The 24,381-nt window shown below is 42.8% G+C and overlaps 1 long non-coding RNA gene across 8 annotated transcripts in view; it reads right to left on the reverse strand.

The window, feature by feature from the left end:
• The window catches only part of LOC126927899 (uncharacterized), a 52,155-nt gene that overhangs the window by 17,127 nt on the left and 10,647 nt on the right, over window positions 1-24,381 (reverse strand). Inside the window, exon 3 of one of the 8 annotated variants that reach the window (XR_007716029.1) lies at window positions 592-636. The exons of 5 other annotated variants lie outside the window; for them this stretch is intronic. This is a non-coding gene — a long non-coding RNA (uncharacterized LOC126927899). Of the gene's footprint in view, window positions 1-591; window positions 637-17,046; window positions 17,092-19,999; window positions 20,045-24,381 lie in introns of those variants that run through there. 2 more of the 8 variants (XR_007716030.1, XR_007716031.1) reach the window with 2 other exon arrangements.

A 24,381-nucleotide genomic window follows, 5' to 3' on the forward strand; every position in this document is an offset into this window, starting at 1 on the left:
ATTGTGACACAACTTTCCGCGTCGCTCGCTCGCAGTGCTCGCTCGAAAACTATAGCCTAAACTAAAACCAATCCCTGTTGCGTTAGTCATTCGACATCGTGGCGACTTATTTCAAATTTGCGAACGTGTCGGATCGGTTGTGAGGTTGGACTAGATTTTTACTAGCGAGCGGAGCGAGCGAGCAGCGATCACAATTTCCAAGCTATACATATACCTTATATTGCCTTGCACATATTTCGTGTTAGTACCTAATTTTGTCAGGCATTTCTGACATCACATTGCACTTTACTATGTGCAAATAGTACTACTTATGTGAAACTATTGGTAAATTGTAAACATTTGTCAGTAGGCAATTCGATAAAGACTTCTGGCTCCTCGGGCTGGTGCAAATATTTCAATGTCCGTATGTGCCAAACCGTTGGTTTGTGATACACCTTTACGCGTCCCTCGCTCACTGCGCTCGCTCGAAAACTAAAGCCTAACCTAAAACACATCCATCTTGCGTTCATTATTCAATATAGTGGCGACTTATTTCAAATTTGGGAACGTGTCTGATCGGATGTGAGGTTGGACTAAATTTTTACGAGCGAGCGGAGCGAGCGAGCAACGATCACAATTTCCAAGCTATACATGTACCTTATATTGCGTTGCATATATTTCGTGTTATTACCTAATTTTGTCAGCCATTTCGGACATCACATTGCTCTGTAGTATGTGGAAATAGTACTATTTATGTGAAACTATTGGTAAACTGTAAACATTTGTCAGTAGGCAATAGCATAAAGACTTCCGGCTCCTCGGGCTGGTGCGAATATTTCAATGTCCCCATCTGCCAAACCGTTGGATTGTGACACACCATTACGCGTCTCTCGATCGCTGCGCTCGCTCGAGAGCTATAGCCTAACCTATAACCAATCCATCTTGCGTTCATTATTCGATATGGTGGCGACATATTTCAAATTTGCGAACGTGTCGGATCGGTTGTGAGGTTGGTCTAGATTTTTACGAGCGAGCGGAGCGAGCGAGCAGCGATCACAATTTCCAAGCTATACATATACCTTATATTGCCTTGCACATATTTCGTGTTAGTACCTAATTTTGTCAGCCATTTCGGACATCACATTGCACTGTACTATGTGGAAATAGTACTATTTATGTGAAACTACTGGTAAACTGTATACATTTGTCAGTGGGCAATAGGATAGAGACTTCCGGCTCCTCGGGCTGGTGCGAATATTTCAATGTCCCCATGTGCCATACCGTTGGATTGTGACACAACTTTCCGCGTCCCTCGCTCGCCGTGCTCGCTCGAAAACTATAGCCTAACCTAAAACCAATCCATCTTGCGTTCATTATTCGATATGGTGGCCACTTATTTCAAATTTGCGAACGTGTCTGATCGGATGTGAGGTTGGAATAAATTTTTACGAGCGAGCGGAGCGAGCGAGCAGCGATGACAATTTCCCAGCTATACATATACCTTATATTGCCTTGCACATATTTCGTGTTAGTATCTAATTTTGTCAGCCATTTCGGACATCACATTGCACTTTACTATGTGCAAATAGTACTTCTTATGTGAAACTATTGGCAAACTGTAAACATTTGTCAGTAGGCAATAGCATAAAGACGTCCGGCTCCTCGGGCTGGTGCGAATATTTCAATGTCCCCATCTCCCAAACCGTTGGTTTGTGACACACCATTACGCGTCTCTCGATCGCTGCGCTCGCTCGAGAGTTATAGCCTAACCTATAACCAATCCATCCTGCGTTCATTATTCGATATGGTGGCGACATATTTCAAATTTGCGAACGTGTCGGATCGGTTGTGAGGTTGGTCTAGATTTTTACGAGCGAGCGGAGCGAGCGAGCAGCGATCACAATTTCCAAGCTATACATATACCTTATATTGCCTTGCACATATTTCGTGTTAGTACCTAATTTTGTCAGCCATTTCGGACATCACATTGCACTGTACTATGTGGAAATAGTACTATTTATGTGAAACTACTGGTAAACTGTATACATTTGTCAGTGGGCAATAGGATAGAGACTTCCGGCTCCTCGGGCTGGTGCGAATATTTCAATGTCCCCATGTGCCATACCGTTGGATTGTGACACAACTTTCCGCGTCCCTCGCTCGCCGTGCTCGCTCGAAAACTATAGCCTAACCTAAAACCAATCCATCTTGCGTTCATTATTCGATATGGTGGCCACTTATTTCAAATTTGCGAACGTGTCGGATCGGATCTGAGGTTGGACTAAATCTTTACAAGCGAGCGGAGCGAGCGAGCAACAATTACAATTTCCAAGCTATACATATACCTTATATTGCCTTGCATATATTTCGTGTTATTACCTAATTTTGTCAGCCATTTCTGACATCACATTGCACTTTACTATGTGCAAATAGTACTACTTATGTAAAACTATTGGTAAACTGTAAACATTTGTCAGTAGGCAATTCGATAAAGACTTCTGGCTCCTCGGGCTGGTGCGAATATTTCAATGTCCGTATCTGCCAAACCGTTGGTTTGTGATACACCTTTACGCGTCCCTCGCTCGCTGCGCTCGCTCGAAAACTAAAGCCTAACCTAAAACAAATCCATCTTGCGTTCAGTATTCAATATGGTGGCGACTTATTTCACATTTGCTATCGTGTCTGATAGGATGTGAGGTTGGACTAAATTTTTACGAGCGAGCGGAGCGAGCGAGCAGCGATCACAATTTCCAAGCTATACATATACCTTATATTGCCTTGCATATATTTCGTGTTATTACCTAATTTTGTCAGCCATTTCGGACATCACATTGCTCTGTAGTATGTGGAAATAGTACTATTTATGTGAAACTATTGGTAAACTGTAAACATTTGTCAGTAGGCAATAGCATAAAGACTTCCGGCTCCTCGGGCTGGTGCGAATATTTCAATGTCCCCATCTGCCAAACCGTTGGTTTGTGACACAACTTTCCGCGTCCCTCGCTCGCCGTGCACGCTCGAAAACTTTAGCCTAACCTAAAAATAATTCATCTTGCGTTCATTATTCGATATGGTGGCGACATATTTCAAACTTGCGAACGTGTCTGATCGGATGTGAGCTTGGACTAAATTTTTACGAGCGAGCGGAGCGAGCGAGCAACGGTCACAACTTCCAAGCTATACATATACCTTATATTGCCTTGCATATATTTCGTGTTATTACCTAATTTTGTCAGCCATTTCTGACATCACGTTGCACTTTACTATGTGCAAATATTACTACTTATGTAAAGCTATTGGTAAACTATAAACATTTGTCAGTAGACAATAGGATAAAGACTTCCCGCTCCTCGGGCTGGTGCGAATATTTCAATGTCCCCATCTGCCAAACCGTTGGATTGTGACACAACTTTCCGCGTCGCTCGCTCGCAGTGCTCGCTTGAAAACTATAGCCTAAACTAAAACCAATCCCTGTTGCGTTAGTCATTCGACATCGTGGCGACTTATTTCAAATTTGCGAACGTGTCGGATCGGTTGTGAGGTTGGACTAGATTTTTACGAGCGAGCGGAGCGAGCGAGCAGCGATCACAATTTCCAAGCTATACATACACCTTATATTGCATTGCACATATTTCGTGTCAGTACCTAATTTTGTCAGCCATTTCGGACATCACATTGCACTTTACTATGTGGAAATAGTACTATTTATGTGAAACTACTGGTAAACTGTATACAATTGTCAGTGGGCAATAGGATAAAGACTTCCGGCTCCTCGGGCTGGTGCGAATATTTTAATGTCCTTATGTGCCAAACCGTTGGATTGTGACACAACTTTCCGCGTCCCTCGCTCGCAGTGCTCGCTCGAAAACTATAGCCTAAACTAAAACCAATCCCTGTTGCGTTAGTCATTCGACATTGAGGCGACTTATTTCAAATTTGGGAACGTGTCGGATCGGTTGTGAGGTTGGACTAGATTTTTACGTGCGAGCGGATCGAGCCAGCAACGGTCACAATTTCCAAGCTATACATATTCCTTATATTGCCTTGCATATATTTCGTGTTAGTACCTAATTTTGTCAGCCATTTCTGACATCACATTGCACTTTACTATGTGCAAATAGTACTACTTATGTGAAACTATTGGTAAACTGTAAACATTTGTCCGTAGGCAATAGGATAAAGACTTCCGTCTCCTCGGGCTGGTGCGAATATTTCAATGTCCCCATGTGCCATACCGTTGGATTGTGACACAACTTTCCGCGTCCCTCGCTCGCCGTGCTCGCTCGAAAACTATAGCCTAACCTAATACCAATCCATCTTGCGTTCATTATTCGATATGGCGGCGACATATTTCAAATTTGCGAACGTGTCGGATCGGATGTGAGATTGGACTAAATCTTTACGAGCGAGCGGAGCGAGCGAGCAACGATCACAATTTCCAAGCTATACATATACCTTATATAGCCTTGCATATATTTCGTGTTATTACCTAATTTTGTCATCCATTTCTGACATCACATTGCACTTTACTATGTGCAAATAGTACTACTTATGTGAAACTATTGGTAAACTGTAAACATTTGTCAGTAGGCAATTCGATAAAGACTTCTGGCTCCTCGGGCTGGTGCGAATATTTCAATGTCCGTATGTGCCAAACCGATGGTTTGTGATACACCTTCACGCGTCCCTCGCTCGCTGCGCTCACTCGAAAACTAAAGTCCAACCTAAAACACATCCATCTTGCGTTCATTATTCAATATGGTGGCGACTTATTTCAAATTTGGGAACGTGTCTGATCGGATGTGAGGTTGGACTAAATTTTTACGAGCGAGCGGAGCGAGCGAGCAGCGATCACAATTTCCAAGTATTACATATACCTTATATTGCCTTGCACATATTTCGTGTTAGTACCTAATTTTGTCAGCCATTTCGGACATCACATTGCTCTGTAGTATGTGGAAATAGTACTATTTATGTGAAACTATTGGTAAACTGTAAACATTTGTCAGTAGGCAATAGGATAAAGACTTCCGGCTCCTCGGGCTGGTGCGAATATTTCAATGTCCCCATGTGCCAAACCGTTGGATTGTGACACAACTTTCCGCGTCCCTCGCTCGCCGTGCACGCTCGAAAACTTTAGCCAAACCTAAAACCAATCCATCTTGCGTTCATTATTCGATATGGTCGCGACATATTTCAAATTTTCGAACGTGTCGGATCGGTTGTGAGGTTGGACTAAATTTTTACGAGCGAGCGGAGCGAGCGAGCAGCGATCACAATTTCCAAGCTATACATACACCTTATATTGCCTTGCACATATTTCGTATTAGTACCTAATTTTGTCAGCCATTTCGGACATCACATTGCTCTGTAGTATGTGGAAATTGTACTATTTATGTGAAACTATTGGTAAACTGTAAACATTTGTCAGTAGGCAATAGGATAGAGACTTCCGGCTCCTCGGGCTGGTGTGAATATTTCAATGTACCCATGTGCCAAACCGTTGGATTGTGACACAACTTTCCGCGTCCCTCGCTCGCCGTGCACGCTCGAAAACTTTAGCCTAACCTAAAAACAATTCATCTTGCGTTCATTATTCGATATGGTGGCGACATATTTCAAACTTGCGAACGTGTCTGATCGGATGTGAGCTTGGACTAAATTTTTACGAGCGAGCGGAGCGAGCGAGCAACGGTCACAACTTCCAAGCTATACATATACCTTATATTGCCTTGCATATATTTCGTGTTATTAGCTAATTTTGTCAGCCATTTCTGACATCACGTTGCACTTTACTATGTGCAAATATTACTACTTATGTAAAACTATTGGTAAACTATAAACATTTGTCAGTAGACAATAGGATAAAGACTTCCGGCTCCTCGGGCTGGTGCGAATATTTCAATGTCCCCATCTGCCAAACCGTTGGATTGTGACACAACTTTCCGCGTCGCTCGCTCGCAGTGCTCGCTCGAAAACTATAGCCTAAACTAAAACCAATCCCTGTTGCGTTAGTCATTCGACATCGTGGCGACTTATTTCAAATTTGCGAACGTGTCGGATCGGTTGTGAGGTTGGACTAGATTTTTACGAGCGAGCGGAGCGAGCGAGCAGCGATCACAATTTCCAAGCTATACATATACCTTATATTGCCTTGCACATATTTCGTGTTAGTACCTAATTTTGTCAGGCATTTCTGACATCACATTGCACTTTACTATGTGCAAATAGTACTACTTATGTGAAACTATTGGTAAATTGTAAACATTTGTCAGTAGGCAATTCGATAAAGACTTCTGGCTCCTCGGGCTGGTGCAAATATTTCAATGTCCGTATGTGCCAAACCGTTGGTTTGTGATACACCTTTACGCGTCCCTCGCTCACTGCGCTCGCTCGAAAACTAAAGCCTAACCTAAAACACATCCATCTTGCGTTCATTATTCAATATAGTGGCGACTTATTTCAAATTTGGGAACGTGTCTGATCGGATGTGAGGTTGGACTAAATTTTTACGAGCAAGCGGAGCGAGCGAGCAACGATCACAATTTCCAAGCTATACATGTACCTTATATTGCGTTGCATATATTTCGTGTTATTACCTAATTTTGTCAGCCATTTCGGACATCACATTGCTCTGTAGTATGTGGAAATAGTACTATTTATGTGAAACTATTGGTAAACTGTAAACATTTGTCAGTAGGCAATAGCATAAAGACTTCCGGCTCCTCGGGCTGTTGCGAATATTTCAATGTCCCCATCTGCCAAACCGTTGGATTGTGACACACCATTACGCGTCTCTCGATCGCTGCGCTCGCTCGAGAGCTATAGCCTAACCTATAACCAATCCATCTTGCGTTCATTATTCGATATGGTGGCGACATATTTCAAATTTGCGAACGTGTCGGACCGGATGTGAGGTTGGACTAAATCTTTACGAGCGAGCGGAGCGAGCGAGCAACGATCACAATTTCCAAGCTATACATATACCTTATATTGCCTTGCATATATTTCGTGTTATTACCTAATTTTGTCAGCCATTTCTGACATCACATTGCACTTTACTATGTGCAAATAGTACTACTTATGTGAAACTATTGGTAAACTGTAAACATTTGTCAGTAGGCAATTCGATAAAGACTTCTGGCTCCTCGGGCTGGTGCGAATATTCCAATGTCCGTGTATGCCTAACCGTTGGTTTGTGATACACCTTTACGCGTCCCTCGCTGGCTGCGCTCGCTCGAAAACTATAGCCTAACCAAAAACCAATCCATCTTGCGTTCATTATTCGTTATGGTGGCGACTTATTTCAAATTTGCGAACGTGTCTGATCGGATGTGAGGTTGGACTAAATTTTTACGAGCGGGCGGAGCGAGCGAGCAGAGATGACAATTTCCAAGCTATACATATACCTTATATTGTCTTGCATATATTTCGTGTTATTACCTAATTTTGTCAGCCATTTCTGACATCACATTGCACTTTACTATGTGCAAATAGTACTACTTATGTGAAACTATTGGTAAACTGTAAACATTTGTCAGTATGCAATAGCATAAAGACTTCCGGCTCCTCGGGCTGGTGCGAATAATTCAATGTCCCCATCTGCCAAACCGTTGGTTTGTGACACACCATTACGCGTCTCTCGATCGCTGCGCCCGCTCGAAAGCTATAGCCTAACCTATAACCAATCCCTGTTGCGTTAGTCATTCGACATTGAGGCGACTTATTTAAAATTTGGGAACGTGTCGGATCGGTTGTGAGGTTGGACTAGATTTTTACGAGCGAGCGGAACGAGCGAGCAGCGATCACAATTTCCAAGCTATACATATACCTTATATTGCCTTGCATATATTTCGCGTTATTATCTAATTTTGTCAGCCATTTCTGACATCACATTGCACTTTACTATGTGCAAATAGTACTACTTATGTGATACTATTGGTAAACTGTAAACATTTGTCAGTAGGCAATTCGATAAAGACTTCAGGGTCCTCGGGCTGGTGCGAATATTCCAAAGTCCGTATGTGCCTAACCGTTGGTTTGTGATACACCTTTACGCGTCCCTCGCTGGCTGCGCTCGCTCGAAAACTATAGCCTAACCTAAAACCAATCCATCTTGCGTTCATTATTCGATATGGTGGCCACTTATTTCAAATTTGCGAACGTGTCTGATCGGATGTGAGGTTGGAATAAATTTTTACGAGCGAGCGGAGCGAGCGAGCAGCGATGACAATTTCCCAGCTATACATATACCTTATATTGCCTTGCACATATTTCGTGTTAGTACCTAATTTTGTCAGCCATTTCGGACATCACATTGCACTTTACTATGTGGAAATAGTACTATTTATGTGAAACTATTGGTAAACTGTAAACATTTGTCAGTAGGCAATAGGATAAAGACTTCCGGCTCCTCGGGCTGGTGCGAATATTTCAATGTCCCCATGTGCCATACCGTTGGATTGTGACACAACTTTCCGCGTCCTCGCTCGCCGTGCGCGCTTGAAAACTATAGCCTAACCTAATACCAATCCATCTTGCGTTCATTATTCGATATGGCGGCGACATATTTCAAATTTGCGAACGTGTCGGATCGGATGTGAGATTGGACTAAATCTTTACGAGCGAGCGGAGCGAGCGAGCAACGATCACAATTTCCAAGCTATACATATACCTTATATAGCCTTGCATATATTTCGTGTTATTACCTAATTTTGTCAGCCATTTCGGACATCACATTGCACTTTACTATGTGCAAATAGTACTTCTTATGTGAAACTATTGGTAAACTGTAAACATTTGTCAGTAGGCAATAGCATAAAGACTTCCGGCTCCTCGGGCTGGTGCGAATATTTCAATGTCCCCATCTCCCAAACCGTTGGTTTGTGACACACCATTACGCGTCTCTCGATCGCTGCGCTCGCTCGAGAGCTATAGCCTAACCTATAACCAATACATCCTGCGTTCATTATTCGATATGGTGGCGACATATTTCAAATTTGCGAACGTGTCGGATCGGTTGTGAGGTTGGTCTAAATTTTTACGAGCGAGCGGAGCGAGCGAGCAGCGATCACAATTTCCAAGCTATACATATACCTTATATTGCCTTGCACATATTTCGTGTTAGTACCTAATTTTGTCAGCCATTTCTGACATCACATTGCTCTGTAGTATGTGGAAATTGTACTATTTATGTGAAACTATTGGTAAACTGTAAACATTTGTCAGTAGGCAATATGATAAAGACTTCCGGCTCCTCGGGCTGGTGCGAATATTTCAATGTACCCATGTGCCAAACCGTTGGATTTTGACACAACTTTCCGCGTCCCTCGCTCGCCGTGCACGCTCGAAAACTTTAGCCTAACCTAAAAACAATTCATCTTGCGTTCATTATTCGATATGGTGGCGACTTATTTCAAATTTGCGAACGTGTCGGATCGGATCTGAGGTTGGACTAAATCTTTACGAGCGAGCGGAGCGAGCGAGCAACGATCACAATTTCCAAGCTATACATATACCTTATATTGCCTTGCATATATTTCGTGTTAGTACCTAATTTTGTCAGCCATTTCTGACATCACATTGCACTTTACTATGTGCAAATAGTACTACTTATGTGAAACTATTGGTAAACTGTAAACATTTGTCAGTAGGCAATAGGATAAAGACTTCCGGCTCCTCGGGCTGGTGCGAATATTTCGATGTACCCATGTGCCAAACCGTTGGATTGTGATACAACTTTCCCCGTCCCTCGCTCGCCGTGCACTCTCGAAAACTTTAGCCTAACCTAAAAACAATTCATCTTGCGTTCATTATTCGATATGGTGGCGACATATTTCAAACTTGCGAACGTGTCTGATCGGATGTGAGCTTGGACTAAATTTTTACGAGCGAGCGGAGCGAGCGAGCAACGGTCACAACTTCCAAGCTATACATATACCTTATATTGCCTTGCATATATTTCGTGTTATTACCTAATTTTGTCAGCCATTTCTGACATCACGTTGCACTTTACTATGTGCAAATATTACTACTTATGTAAAACTATTGGTAAACTATAAACATTTGTCAGTAGACAATAGGATAAAGACTTCCGGCTCCTCGGGCTGGTGCGAATATTTCAATGTCCCCATCTGCCAAACCGTTGGATTGTGACACAACTTTCCGCGTCGCTCGCTCGCAGTGCTCGCTCGAAAACTATAGCCTAAACTAAAACCAATCCCTGTTGCGTTAGTCATTCGACATCGTGGCGACTTATTTCAAATTTGCGAACGTGTCGGATCGGTTGTGAGGTTGGACTAGATTTTTACGAGCGAGCGGAGCGAGCGAGCAGCGATTACAATTTCCAAGCTATACATATACCTTATATTGCCTTGCACATATTTCGTGTTGGTACCTAATTTTGTCAGGCATTTCTGACATCACATTGCACTTTACTATGTGCAAATAGTACTACTTATGTGAAACTATTGGAAAATTGTAAACATTTGTCAGTAGGCAATTCGATAAAGACTTCTGGCTCCTCGGGCTGGTGCAAATATTTCAATGTCCCCATCTGCCAAACCGTTGGATTGTGACACACCATTACGCGTCTCTCGATCGCTGCGCTCGCTCGAGAGCTATAGCCTAACCTATAACCAATCCATCTTGCGTTCATTATTCGATATGGTGGCGACATATTTCAAATTTGCGAACGTGTCGGATCGGTTGTGAGGTTGGTCTAGATTTTTACGAGCGAGCGGAGCGAGCGAGCAGCGATCACAATTTCCAAGCTATACATATCCCTTATATTGCCTTGCACATATTTCGTGTTAGTACCTAATTTTGTCAGCCATTTCGGACATCACATTGCACTGTACTATGTGGAAATAGTACTATTTATGTGAAACTACTGGTAAACTGTATACATTTGTCAGTGGGCAATAGGATAGAGACTTCCGGCTGCTCGGGCTGGTGCGAATATTTTAATGTCCCATGTGCCATACCGTTGGATTGTGACACAACTTTCCGCGTCCCTCGCTCGCCGTGCTCGCTCGAAAACTATAGCCTAACCTAATACCAATCCATCTTGCGTTCATTATTCGATATGGCTGCGACATATTTCAAATTTGCGAACGTGTCGGACCGGATGTGAGGTTGGACTAAATCTTTACGAGCGAGCGGAGCGAGCGAGCAACGATCACAATTTCCAAGCTATACATATACCTTATATTGCCTTGCACATATTTCGTGTTAGTACCTAATTTTGTCAGCCATTTCGGACATCACATTGCACTTTACTATGTGCAAATAGTACTACTTATGTGAAACTATTGGTAAACTGTAAACATTTGTCAGTAGGCAATTCGATAAAGACTTCTGGCTCCTCCGGCTGGTGCGAATATTCCAATGTCCGTATATGCCTAACCGTTGGTTTGTGATACACCTTTACGCGTCCCTCGCTGGCTCCGCTCGCTCGAAAACTATAGCCTAACCAAAAACCAATCAATCTTGCGTTCATTATTCGTTATGGTGGCGACTTATTTCAAATTTGCGAACGTGTCTGATCGGATGTGAGGTTGGACTAAATTTTTACGAGCGGGCGGAGCGAGCGAGCAGAGATCACAATTTCCAAGCTATACATATACCTTATATTGTCTTGCATATATTTCGTGTTATTACCTAATTTTGTCAGCCATTTCTGACATCACATTGCACTTTACTATGTGCAAATAGTACTACTTATGTGAAACTATTGGTAAACTGTAAACATTTGTCAGTATGCAATAGCATAAAGACTTCCGGCTCCTCGGGCTGGTGCGAATAATTCAATGTCCCCATCTGCCAAACCGTTGGTTTGTGACACACCATTACGCGTCTCTCGATCGCTGCGCCCGCTCGAAAGCTATAGCCTAACCTATAACCAATCCCTGTTGCGTTAGTCATTCGACATTGAGGCGACTTATTTAAAATTTGGGAACGTGTCGGATCGGTTGTGAGGTTGGACTAGATTTTTACGAGCGAGCGGAACGAGCGAGCAGCGATCACAATTTCCAAGCTATACATATACCTTATATTGCCTTGCATATATTTCGCGATATTACCTAATTTTGTCAGCCATTTCTGACATCACATTGCACTTTACTATGTGCAAATAGTACTACTTATGTGAAACTATTGGTAAACTGTAAACATTTGTCAGTAGGCAATAGGATAAAGACTTCCGGCTCCTCGGGCTGGTGCGAATATTTCAATGTCCCCATGTGCCATACCGTTGGATTGTGACACAACTTTCCGCGTCCTCGCTCGCCGTGCGCGCTCGAAAACTATAGCCTAACCTAATACCAATCCATCTTGCGTTCATTATTCGATATGGCGGCGACATATTTCAAATTTGCGAACGTGTCGGATCGGTTGTGAGGTTGGTCTAGATTTTTACGAGCGAGCGGAGCGAGCGAGCAGCGATCACAATTTCCAAGCTATACATATACCTTATATTGCCTTGCACATATTTCGTGTTAGTACCTAATTTTGTCAGCCATTTCTGACATCACATTGCTCTGTAGTATGTGGAAATTGTACTACTTATGTGAAACTATTGGTAAACTGTAAACATTTGTCAGTAGGCAATAGGATAAAGACTTCCGGCTCCTCGGGCTGGTGCGAATATTTCAATGTACCCATGTGCCAAACCGTTGGATTGTGACACAACTTTCCCCGTCCCTCGCTCGCCGTGCACGCTCGAAAACTTTAGCCTAACCTAAAAACAATTCATCTTGCGTTCATTATTCGATATAGTGGCGACTTATTTCAAATTTGCGAACGTGTCGGATCGGATCTGAGGTTGGACTAACTCTTTACGAGCGAGCGGAGCGAGCGAGCAACGATCACAATTTCCAAGCTATACATATACCTTATATTGCCTTGCACATATTTCGTGTTAGTACCTAATTTTGTCAGCCATTTCTGACATCACATTGCACTTTACTATGTGCAAATAGTACTACTTATGTAAAACTATTGGTAAACTGTAAACATTTGTCAGTAGGCAATTCGATAAAGACTTCTGGTTCCTCGGGCTGGTGCGAATATTCCAATGTCCGTATGTGCCTAACCGTTGGTTTGTGATACACCTTTACGCGTCTCTCGATCGCTGCGCTCGCTCGAAAGCTATAGCCTAACCTATAACCAATCCCTGATGCGTTAGTCATTCGACATTGAGGCGACTTATTTCAAATTTGGGAACGTGTCGGATCGGATGTGAGGTTGGACTAAATTGTTATGAGAGAGCGGAGCGAGCGAGCAACGATCACAATTTCCAAGTTATACATATACCTTATATTGCCTTGCATATATTTCGTGTTATTACCTAATTTTGTCAGCCATTTCTGACATCACATTGCACTTTACTATGTGCAAATAGTACTACTTATGTGAAACTATTGGTAAACTGTAAACATTTGTCAGTAGGCAATAGCATAAAGACTTCCGGCTCCTCGGGCTGATGCGAATATTTCAATGTCCCCATCTGCCAAACCGTTGGTTTGTGACACACCATTACGCGTCTCTCGATCGCTGCGCTCGCTCGAAAGCTATAGCCTAACCGATAACCAATCCATCTTGCGTTCATTATTCGATATGGTGGCGACATATTTCAAATTTGCGAACGTGTCGGATCGGTTGTGAGGTTGGACTAGATTTTTACGAGCGAGCGGAGCGAGCGAGCAGCGATCACAATTTCCAAGCTATACATATACCTTATATTGCCTTGCACATATTTCGTGTTAGTACCTAATTTTGTCAGCCATTTCTGACATCACATTGCACTTTACTATGTGCAAATAGTACTACTTATGTAAAACTATTGGTAAACTGTAAACATTTGTCAGTAGGCAATTCGATAAAGACTTCTGGTTCCTCGGGCTGGTGCGAATATTTCAATGTCCGTATGTGCCTAACCGTTGGTTTGTGATACACCTTTACGCGTCCCTCGCTCGCCGTGCTCGCTCTAAAATTATAGCCTAACCTAATACCAATCCATCTTGCGTTTATTATTCGATTTGGCGGCGACATATTTCGAATTTGCGAACGTGTCGGATCGGGTGTGAGGATGGAATAAATATTTACGAGCGAGCGGAGCGAGCGAGCAACGATCACAATTTCCAAGCTATACATATACCTTATATTGCCTTGCGTATATTTCGTGTTATTACCTAATTTTGTCAGCCATTTCTGACATCACATTGCACTTCACTATGTGCAAATAGTACTACTTATGTGAAACTATTGGTAAACTGTCAACATTTGTCAGTATGCAATAGCATAAAGACTTCCGGCTCCTCGGGCTGGTGCGAATATTTCAATGTCCCCATCTGCCAAACCGTTGGTTTGTGACACACCATTACGCGTCTCTCGATCGCTGCGCTCGCTCGAAAGCTATAGCCTAACCTATAACCAATCCCTGATGCGTTAGTCATTCGACATTGAGGCGACTTATTTCAAATTTGGGAACGTGTCGGATCGGATGTGAGGTTGGACTAAATTGTTATGAGAGAGCGGAGCGAGCGAGCAACGATCACAATTTCCAAGTTATACATATACCTTATATTGCCTTGCATATATTTCGTGTTATTACCTAATTTTGTCAGCCATTTCTGACATCACATTGCACTTTACTATGTGCAAATAGTACTACTTATGTGAAACTATTGGTAAACTGTAAACATTTGTCAGTAGGCAATAGCATAAAGACTTCCGGCTCCTCGGGCTGATGCGAATATTTCAATGTCCCCATCTGCCAAACCGTTGGTTTGTGACACACCATTACGCGTCTCTCGATCGCTGCGCTCGCTCGAAAGCTATAGCCTAACCGATAACCAATCCATCTTGCGTTCATTATTCGATATGGTGGCGACATATTTCAAATTTGCGAACGTGTCGGATCGGTTGTGAGGTTGGACTAGATTTTTACGAGCGAGCGGAGCGAGCGAGCAGCGATCACAATTTCCAAGCTATACATACACCTTATATTGCCGTGCACATATTTCGTGTTAGTACCTAATTTTGTCAGCCATTTCGGACATCACATTGCACTTTACTATGTGCAAATAGTACTATTTATGTGAAACTATTGGTAAACTGTATACATTTGTCAGTAGGCAATTCGATAAAGACTTGTGGCTCCACGGGCTGGTGCGAATATTCCAATGTCCGTATGTGCCTAACCGTTGGTTTGTGATACAACTTTACGCGTCCCTCGCTGGCTGCGCTCGCTTGAAAACTATAGCCTAACCTAAAACCAATCCATCTTGCGTTCATTATTCGATATGGTGGCGACATATTTCAAATTTGCGAACGTGTCGGATCGGTTGTGAGGTTGGACTAGATTTTTACGAGCGAGCGGAGCGAGCGAGCAGCGATCACAATTTCCAAGCTATACATACACCTTATATTGCCGTGCACATATTTCGTGTTACTACCTAATTTTGTCAGCCATTTCGGACATCACATTGCACTTTTCTATGTGCAAATAGTACTACTTATGTAAAACTATTGGTAAACTGTAAACATTTGTCAGTAGGCAATTCGATAAAGACTTCCGGCTCCTCGGGCTGGTGCGAATATTTTAATGTCCTTATGTGCCAAACCGTTGGATTGTGACACAACTTTCCGCGTCCCTCGCTCGCAGTGCTCGCTCGAAAACTATAGCCTAAACTAAAACCAATCCCTGTTGCGTTAGTCATTCGACATTGAGGCGACTTATTTCAAATTTGGGAACGTGTCGGATCGGTTGTGAGGTTGGACTAGATTTTTACGTGCGAGCGGATCGAGCGAGCAGCGATCACAATTTCCAAGCTATACATATACCTTATATAGCCTTGCATATATTTCGTGTTATTACCTAATTTTGTCAGCCATTTCGGACATCACATTGCTCTGTAGTATGTGGAAATAGTACTATTTATGTGAAACTATTGGTAAACTGTAAACATTTGTCAGTAGGCAATAGCATAAAGACTTCCGGCTCCTCGGGCTGGTGCGAATATTTCAATGTCCCCATCTGCCAAACCGTTGGATTGTGACACACCTTTACGCGTCTCTCGATCGCTGCGCTCGCTCGAGAGCTATAGCCTAACCTATAACCAATTCATCTTGCGTTCATTATTCGATATGGTGGCGACATATTTCAAATTTGCGAACGTGTCGGATCGGTTGTGAGGTTGGTCTAGATTTTTACGAGCGAGCGGAGCGAGCGAGCAGCGATCACAATTTCCAAGCTATACATATACCTTATATTGCCTTGCACATATTTCGTGTTAGTACCTAATTTTGTCAGCCGTTTCGGACATCACATTGCACTGTACTATGTGGAAATAGTACTATTTATGTGAAACTACTGGTGAACTGTATACATTTGTCAGTAGGCAATAGGATAGAGACTTCCGGCTCCTCGGGCTGGTGTGAATATTTCAATGTACCCATGTGCCAAACCGTTGGATTGTGACACAACTTTCCGCGTCCCTCGCTCGCCGTGCACGCTCGAAAACTTTAGCCTAACCTAAAAACAATTCATCTTGCGTTCATTATTCGATATGGTGGCGACATATTTCAAACTTGCGAACGTGTCTGATCGGATGTGAGCTTGGACTAAATTTTTACGAGCGAGCGGAGCGAGCGAGCAACGGTCACAACTTCCAAGCTATACATATACCTTATATTGCCTTGCATATATTTCGTGTTATTACCTAATTTTGTCAGCCATTTCTGACATCACGTTGCACTTTACTATGTGCAAATATTACTACTTATGTAAAACTATTGGTAAACTATAAACATTTGTCAGTAGACAATAGGATAAAGACTTCCGGCTCCTCGGGCTGGTGCGAATATTTCAATGTCCCCATCTGCCAAACCGTTGGATTGTGACACAACTTTCCGCGTCGCTCGCTCGCAGTGCTCGCTTGAAAACTATAGCCTAAACTAAAACCAATCCCTGTTGCGTTAGTCATTCGACATCGTGGCGACTTATTTCAAATTTGGGAACGTGTCTGATCGGGTGTGAGGTTGGACTAAATTTTTACGAGCGAGCGGAGCGAGCGAGCAACGATCACAATTTCCAAGCTATACATGTACCTTATATTGCGTTGCATATATTTCGTGTTATTACCTAATTTTGTCAGCCATTTCGGACATCACATTGCTCTGTAGTATGTGGAAATAGTACTATTTATGTGAAACTATTGGTAAACTGTAAACATTTGTCAGTAGGCAATAGCATAAAGACTTCCGGCTCCTCGGGCTGGTGCGAATATTTCAATGTCCCCATCTGCCAAACCGTTGGATTGTGACACACCATTACGCGTCTCTCGATCGCTTCGCTCGCTCGAGAGCTATAGCCTAACCTATAACCAATCCATCTTGCGTTCATTATTCGATATGGTGGCGACATATTTCAAATTTGCGAACGTGTCGGATCGGTTGTGAGGTTGGTCTAGATTTTTACGAGCGAGCGGAGCGAGCGAGCAGCGATCACAATTTCCAAGCTATACATATACCTTATATTGCCTTGCACATATTTCGTGTTAGTACCTAATTTTGTCAGCCGTTTCGGACATCACATTGCACTGTACTATGTGGAAATAGAACTATTTATGTGAAACTACTGGTAAACTGTATACATTTGTCAGTGGGCAATAGGATAGAGACTTCCGGCTCCTCGGGCTGGTGCGAATATTTCAATGTCCCCATGTGCCATACCGTTGGATTGTGACACAACTTTCCGCGTCCCTCGCTCGCCGTGCTCGCTCGAAAACTATAGCCTAACCTAATACCAATCCATCTTGCGTTCATTATTCGATATGGCTGCGACATGTTTCAAATTTGCGAACGTGTCGGACCGGATGTGAGGTTGGACTAAATCTTTACGAGCGAGCGGAGCGAGCGAGCAACGATCACAATTTCCAAGTTATACATATACCTTATATTACCTTGCATATATTTCGTGTTATTACCTAATTTTGTCAGCCATTTCTGACATCACATTGCACTGTAGTATGCGGAAATAGTACTATTTATGTGAAACTATTCATAAAGAGTAACCATTTGTCAGTAGGCAATAGCATAAAGACTTCCGGCTCCTCGGGCTGGTGCGAATGTTTCAATGTCCGTATGTCCCAAACCGTTGGTTTGTGACACACCATTACGCGTCTCTCGATCGCTGCGCTCGCTCGAAAGCTATAGCCTAACCAATAACCAATCCATCTTGCGTTCATTATTCGATATGGTGGTGACATATTTCAAATTTGCGAACGTGTCGGATCGGTTGTGAGGTTGGACTAAATCTTTACGAGCGAGCGGAGCGAGCGAGCAACGATCACAATTTCCAAGCTATACATATACCTTATATAGCCTTGCATATATTTCGTGTTATTACCTAATTTTGTCAGCCATTTCGGACATCACATTGCACTTTACTATGTGCAAATAGTACTTCTTATGTGAAACTATTGGTAAACTGTAAACATTTGTCAGTAGGCAATAGCATAAAGACTTCCGGCTCCTCGGGCTGGTGCGAATATTCCAAAGTCCGTATGTGCCTAACCGTTGGTTTGTGATACACCTTTACGCGTCCCTCGCTGGCTGCGCTCGCTCGAAAACTATAGCCTAACCTAAAACCAATCCATCTTGCGTTCATTATTCGATATGGTGGCCACTTATTTCAAATTTGCGAACGTGTCTGATCGGATGTGAGGTTGGAATAAATTTTTACGAGCGAGCGGAGCGAGCGAGCAGCGATCACAATTTCCCAGCTATACATATACCTTATATTGCCTTGCACATATTTCGTGTTAGTACCTAATTTTGTCAGCCATTTCGGACATCACATTGCACTTTACTATGTGGAAATAGTACTATTTATGTGAAACTATTGGTAAACTGTAAACATTTGTCAGTAGGCAATAGGATAAAGACTTCCGGCTCCTCGGGCTGGTGCGAATATTTCAATGTCCCCATGTGCCATACCGTTGGATTGTGACACAACTTTCCGCGTCCTCGCTCGCCGTGCGCGCTCGAAAACTATAGCCTAACCTAATACCAATCCATCTTGCGTTCATTATTCGATATGGCGGCGACATATTTCAAATTTGCGAACGTGTCGGATCGGATGTGAGATTGGACTAAATCTTTACGAGCGAGCGGAGCGAGCGAGCAACGATCACAATTTCCAAGCTATACATATACCTTATATAGCCTTGCATATATTTCGTGTTATTACCTAATTTTGTCAGCCATTTCGGACAACACATTGCACTTTACTATGTGCAAATAGTACTTCTTATGTGAAACTATTGGTAAACTGTAAACATTTGTCAGTAGGCAATAGCATAAAGACTTCCGGCTCCTCGGGCTGGTGCGAATATTTCAATGTCCCCATCTGCCAAACCGTTGGTTTGTGGCACACCATTACGCGTCTCTCGATCGCTGCGCTCGCTCGAGAGCTATAGCCTAACCTATAACCAATACATCCTGCGTTCATTATTCGATATGGTGGCGACATATTTCAAATTTGCGAACGTGTCGGATCGGATCTGAGGTTGGACTAACTCTTTACGAGCGAGCGGAGCGAGCGAGCAACGATCACAATTTCCAAGCTATACATATACCTTATATTGCCTTGCATATATTTCGTGTTATTACCTAATTTTGTCAGGCATTTCTGACATCACATTGCACTTTACTATGTGCAAATAGTACTACTTATGTGAAACTATTGGTAAATTGTAAACATTTGTCAGTAGGCAATTCGATAAAGACTTCTGGCTCCTCGGGCTGGTGCAAATATTTCAATGTCCGTATGTGCCAAACCGTTGGTTTGTGATACACCTTTACGCGTCCCTCGCTCACTGCGCTCGCTCGAAAACTAAAGCCTAACCTAAAACACATCCATCTTGCGTTCATTATTCAATATAGTGGCGACATATTTCAAATTTGGGAACGTGTCTGATCGGATGTGAGGTTGGACTAAATTTTTACGAGCGAGCGGAGCGAGCGAGCAACGATCACAATTTCCAAGCTATACATGTACCTTATATTGCGTTGCATATATTTCGTGTTATTACCTAATTTTGTCAGCCATTTCGGACATCACATTGCTCTGTAGTATGAGGAAATAGTACTATTTATGTGAAACTATTGGTAAACTGTAAACATTTGTCAGTAGGCAATAGCATAAAGACTTCCGGCTCCTCGGGCTGGTGCGAATATTTCAATGTCCCCATCTGCCAAACCGTTGGATTGTGACACACCATTACGCGTCTCTCGATCGCTGCGCTCGCTCGAGAGCTATAGCCTAACCTATAACCAATCCATCTTGCGTTCATTATTCGATATGGTGGCGACATATTTCAAATTTGCGAACGTGTCGGATCGGTTGTGAGGTTGGTCTAGATTTTTACGAGCGAGCGGAGCGAGCGAGCAGCGATCACAATTTCCAAGCTATACATATACCTTATATTGCCTTGCACATATTTCGTGTTAGTACCTAATTTTGTCAGCCATTTCGGACATCACATTGCACTGTACTATGTGGAAATAGTACTATTTATGTGAAACTACTGGTAAACTGTATACATTTGTCAGTGGGCAATAGGATAGAGACATCCGGCTCCTCGGGCTGGTGCGAATATTTCAATGTCCCCATGTGTCATACCGTTGGATTGTGACACAACTTTCCGCGTCCCTCGCTCGCCGTGCTCGCTCGAAAACTATAGCCTAACCTAATACCAATCCATCTTGCGTTCATTATTCGATATGGCTGCGACATATTTCAAATTTGCGAACGTGTCGGACCGGATGTGAGGTTGGACTAAATCTTTACGAGCGAGCGGAGCGAGCGAGCAACGATCACAATTTCCAAGCTATACATATACCTTATATTGCCTTGCATATATTTCGTGTTATTACCTAATTTTGTCAGCCATTTCTGACATCACATTGCACTTTACTATGTGCAAATAGTACTACTTATGTGAAACTATTGGTAAACTGTAAACATTTGTCAGTAGGCAATTCGATAAAGACTTCTGGCTCCTCGGGCTGGTGCGAATATTCCAATGTCCGTATATGCCTAACCGTTGGTTTGTGATACACCTTTACGCGTCCCTCGCTGGCTGCGCTCGCTCGAAAACTATAGCCTAACCAAAAAGCAATCCATCTTGCGTTCATTATTCGTTATGGTGGCGACTTATTTCAAATTTGCGAACGTGTCTGATCGGATGTGATGTTGGACTAAATTTTTACGAGCGGGCGGAGCGAGCGAGCAGAGATCACAATTTCCAAGCTATACATATACCTTATATTGTCTTGCATATATTTCGTGTTATTACCTAATTTTGTCAGCCATTTCTGACATCACATTGCACTTTACTATGTGCAAATAGTACTACTTATGTGAAACTATTGGTAAACTGTAAACATTTGTCAGTATGCAATAACATAAAGACTTCCGGCTCCACGGGCTGGTGCGAATAATTCAATGTCCCCATCTGCCAAACCGTTGGTTTGTGACACACCATTACGCGTCACACGATCGCTGCGCCCGCTCGAAAGCTATAGCCTAACCTATAACCAATCCATCTTGCGTTCATTATTCGATATGGTGGCGACATATTTCAAATTTGCGAACGTGTCGGATCGGATCTGAAGTTGGACTAACTCTTTACGAGCGAGCGGAGCGAGCGAGCAACGATCACAATTTCCGAGCTATACATATACCTTATATTGCCTTGCACATATTTCGTGTTAGTACCTAATTTTGTCAGCCATTTCTGACATCACATTGCACTTTACTATGTGCAAATAGTACTACTTATGTAAAACTATTGGTAAACTGTAAACATTTGTCAGTAGACAATAGGATAAATACTTCCGGCTCCTCGGGCTGGTGCGAATATTTTAATGTCCATATGTGCCAAACCGTTGGATTGTGACACAACTTTCCGCGTCCCTTGCTCGCAGTGCTCGCACGAAAACTATGGCCTAAACTAAAACCAATCCCCGTTGCGTTAGTCATTCGACATTGAGGCGACTTATTTCAAATATGGGAACGTGTCGGATCGGTTGTGAGGTTGGACTAGATTTTTACGAGCGAGCGGATCGAGCCAGCAACGGTCACAATTTCCAAGCTATACATATACCTTATATTGCCTTGCACATATTTCGTGTCAGTACCTAATTTTGTCAGCCATTTCGGACATCACGTAGACTGTAGTATGCGGAAATAGTACTATTGATGTGAAACTATTCATAAACTGTATACATTTGTCAGTAGGCAATTCGATAAAGGCTTCCGGCTCCTCGGGCTGGTGCGAATATTTTAATGTCCGTATGTGCCAAACCGTTGGTTTGTGACACACCATTACGCGTCTCTCGATCGCTGCGCTCGCTCGAAAGCTATAGCCTAACCAATAACCAATCCATCTTGCGTTCATTATTCGATATGGTGGTGACATATTTCAAATTTGCGAACGTGTCGGATCGGTTGTGAGGTTGGACTAAATCTTTACGAGCGAGCGGAGCGAGCGAGCAACGATCACAATTTCCAAGCTATACATATACCTTATATAGCCTTGCATATATTTCGTGTTATTACCTAATTTTGTCAGCCATTTCGGACATCACATTGCACTTTACTATGTGCAAATAGTACTTCTTATGTGAAACTATTGGTAAACTGTAAACATTTGTCAGTAGGCAATAGCATAAAGACTTCCGGCTCCTCGGGCTGGTGCGAATATTCCAAAGTCCGTATGTGCCTAACCGTTGGTTTGTGATACACCTTTACGCGTCCCTCGCTGGCTGCGCTCGCTCGAAAACTATAGCCTAACCTAAAACCAATCCATCTTGCGTTCATTATTCGATATGGTGGCCACTTATTTCAAATTTGCGAACGTGTCTGATCGGAGGTGAGGTTGGAATAAATTTTTACGAGCGAGCGGAGCGAGCGAGCAGCGATCACAATTTCCCAGCTATACATATACCTTATATTGCCTTGCACATATTTCGTGTTAGTACCTAATTTTGTCAGCCATTTCGGACATCACATTGCACTTTACTATGTGGAAATAGTACTATTTATGTGAAACTATTGGTAAACTGTAAACATTTGTCAGTAGGCAATAGGATAAAGACTTCCGGCTCCTCGGGCTGGTGCGAATATTTCAATGTCCCCATGTGCCATACCGTTGGATTGTGACACAACTTTCCGCGTCCTCGCTCGCCGTGCGCGCTCGAAAACTATAGCCTAACCTAATACCAATCCATCTTGCGTTCATTATTCGATATGGCGGCGACATATTTCAAATTTGCGAACGTGTCGGATCGGATGTGAGATTGGACTAAATCTTTACGAGCGAGCGGAGCGAGCGAGCAACGATCACAATTTCCAAGCTATACATATACCTTATATAGCCTTGCATATATTTCGTGTTATTACCTAATTTTGTCAGCCATTTCGGACATCACATTGCACTTTACTATGTGCAAATAGTACTTCTTATGTGAAACTATTGGTAAACTGTAAACATTTGTCAGTAGGCAATAGCATAAAGACTTCCGGCTCCTCGGGCTGGTGCGAATATTTCAATGTCCCCATCTGCCAAACCGTTGGTTTGTGACACACCATTACGCGTCTCTCGATCGCTGCGCTCGCTCGAGAGCTATAGCCTAACCTATAACCAATACATCCTGCGTTCATTATTCGATATGGTGGCGACATATTTCAAATTTGCGAACGTGTCGGATCGGTTGTGAGGTTGGTCTAGATTTTTACGAGCGAGCGGAGCGAGCGAGCAGCGATCACAATTTCCAAGCTATACATATACCTTATATTGCCTTGCACATATTTCGTGTTAGTACCTAATTTTGTCAGCCATTTCTGACATCACATTGCTCTGTAGTATGTGGAAATTGTACTATTTATGTGAAACTATTGGTAAACTGTAAACATTTGTCAGTAGGCAATATGATAAAGACTTCCGGCTCCTCGGGCTGGTGCGAATATTTCAATGTACCCATGTGCCAAACCGTTGGATTTTGACACAACTTTCCGCGTCCCTCGCTCGCCGTGCACGCTCGAAAACTTTAGCCTAACCTAAAAACAATTCATCTTGCGTTCATTATTCGATATGGTGGCGACTTATTTCAAATTTGCGAACGTGTCGGATCGGATCTGAGGTTGGACTAAATCTTTACGAGCGAGCGGAGCGAGCGAGCAACGATCACAATTTCCAAGCTATACATATACCTTATATTGCCTTGCATATATTTCGTGTTAGTACCTAATTTTGTCAGCCATTTCTGACATCACATTGCACTTTACTATGTGCAAATAGTACTACTTATGTGAAACTATTGGTAAACTGT

Source organism: Bombus affinis, unplaced genomic scaffold (genome assembly GCF_024516045.1).
Source record: "Bombus affinis isolate iyBomAffi1 unplaced genomic scaffold, iyBomAffi1.2 ctg00000301.1, whole genome shotgun sequence".
Lineage (NCBI taxonomy): Eukaryota > Metazoa > Arthropoda > Insecta > Hymenoptera > Apidae > Bombus > Bombus affinis.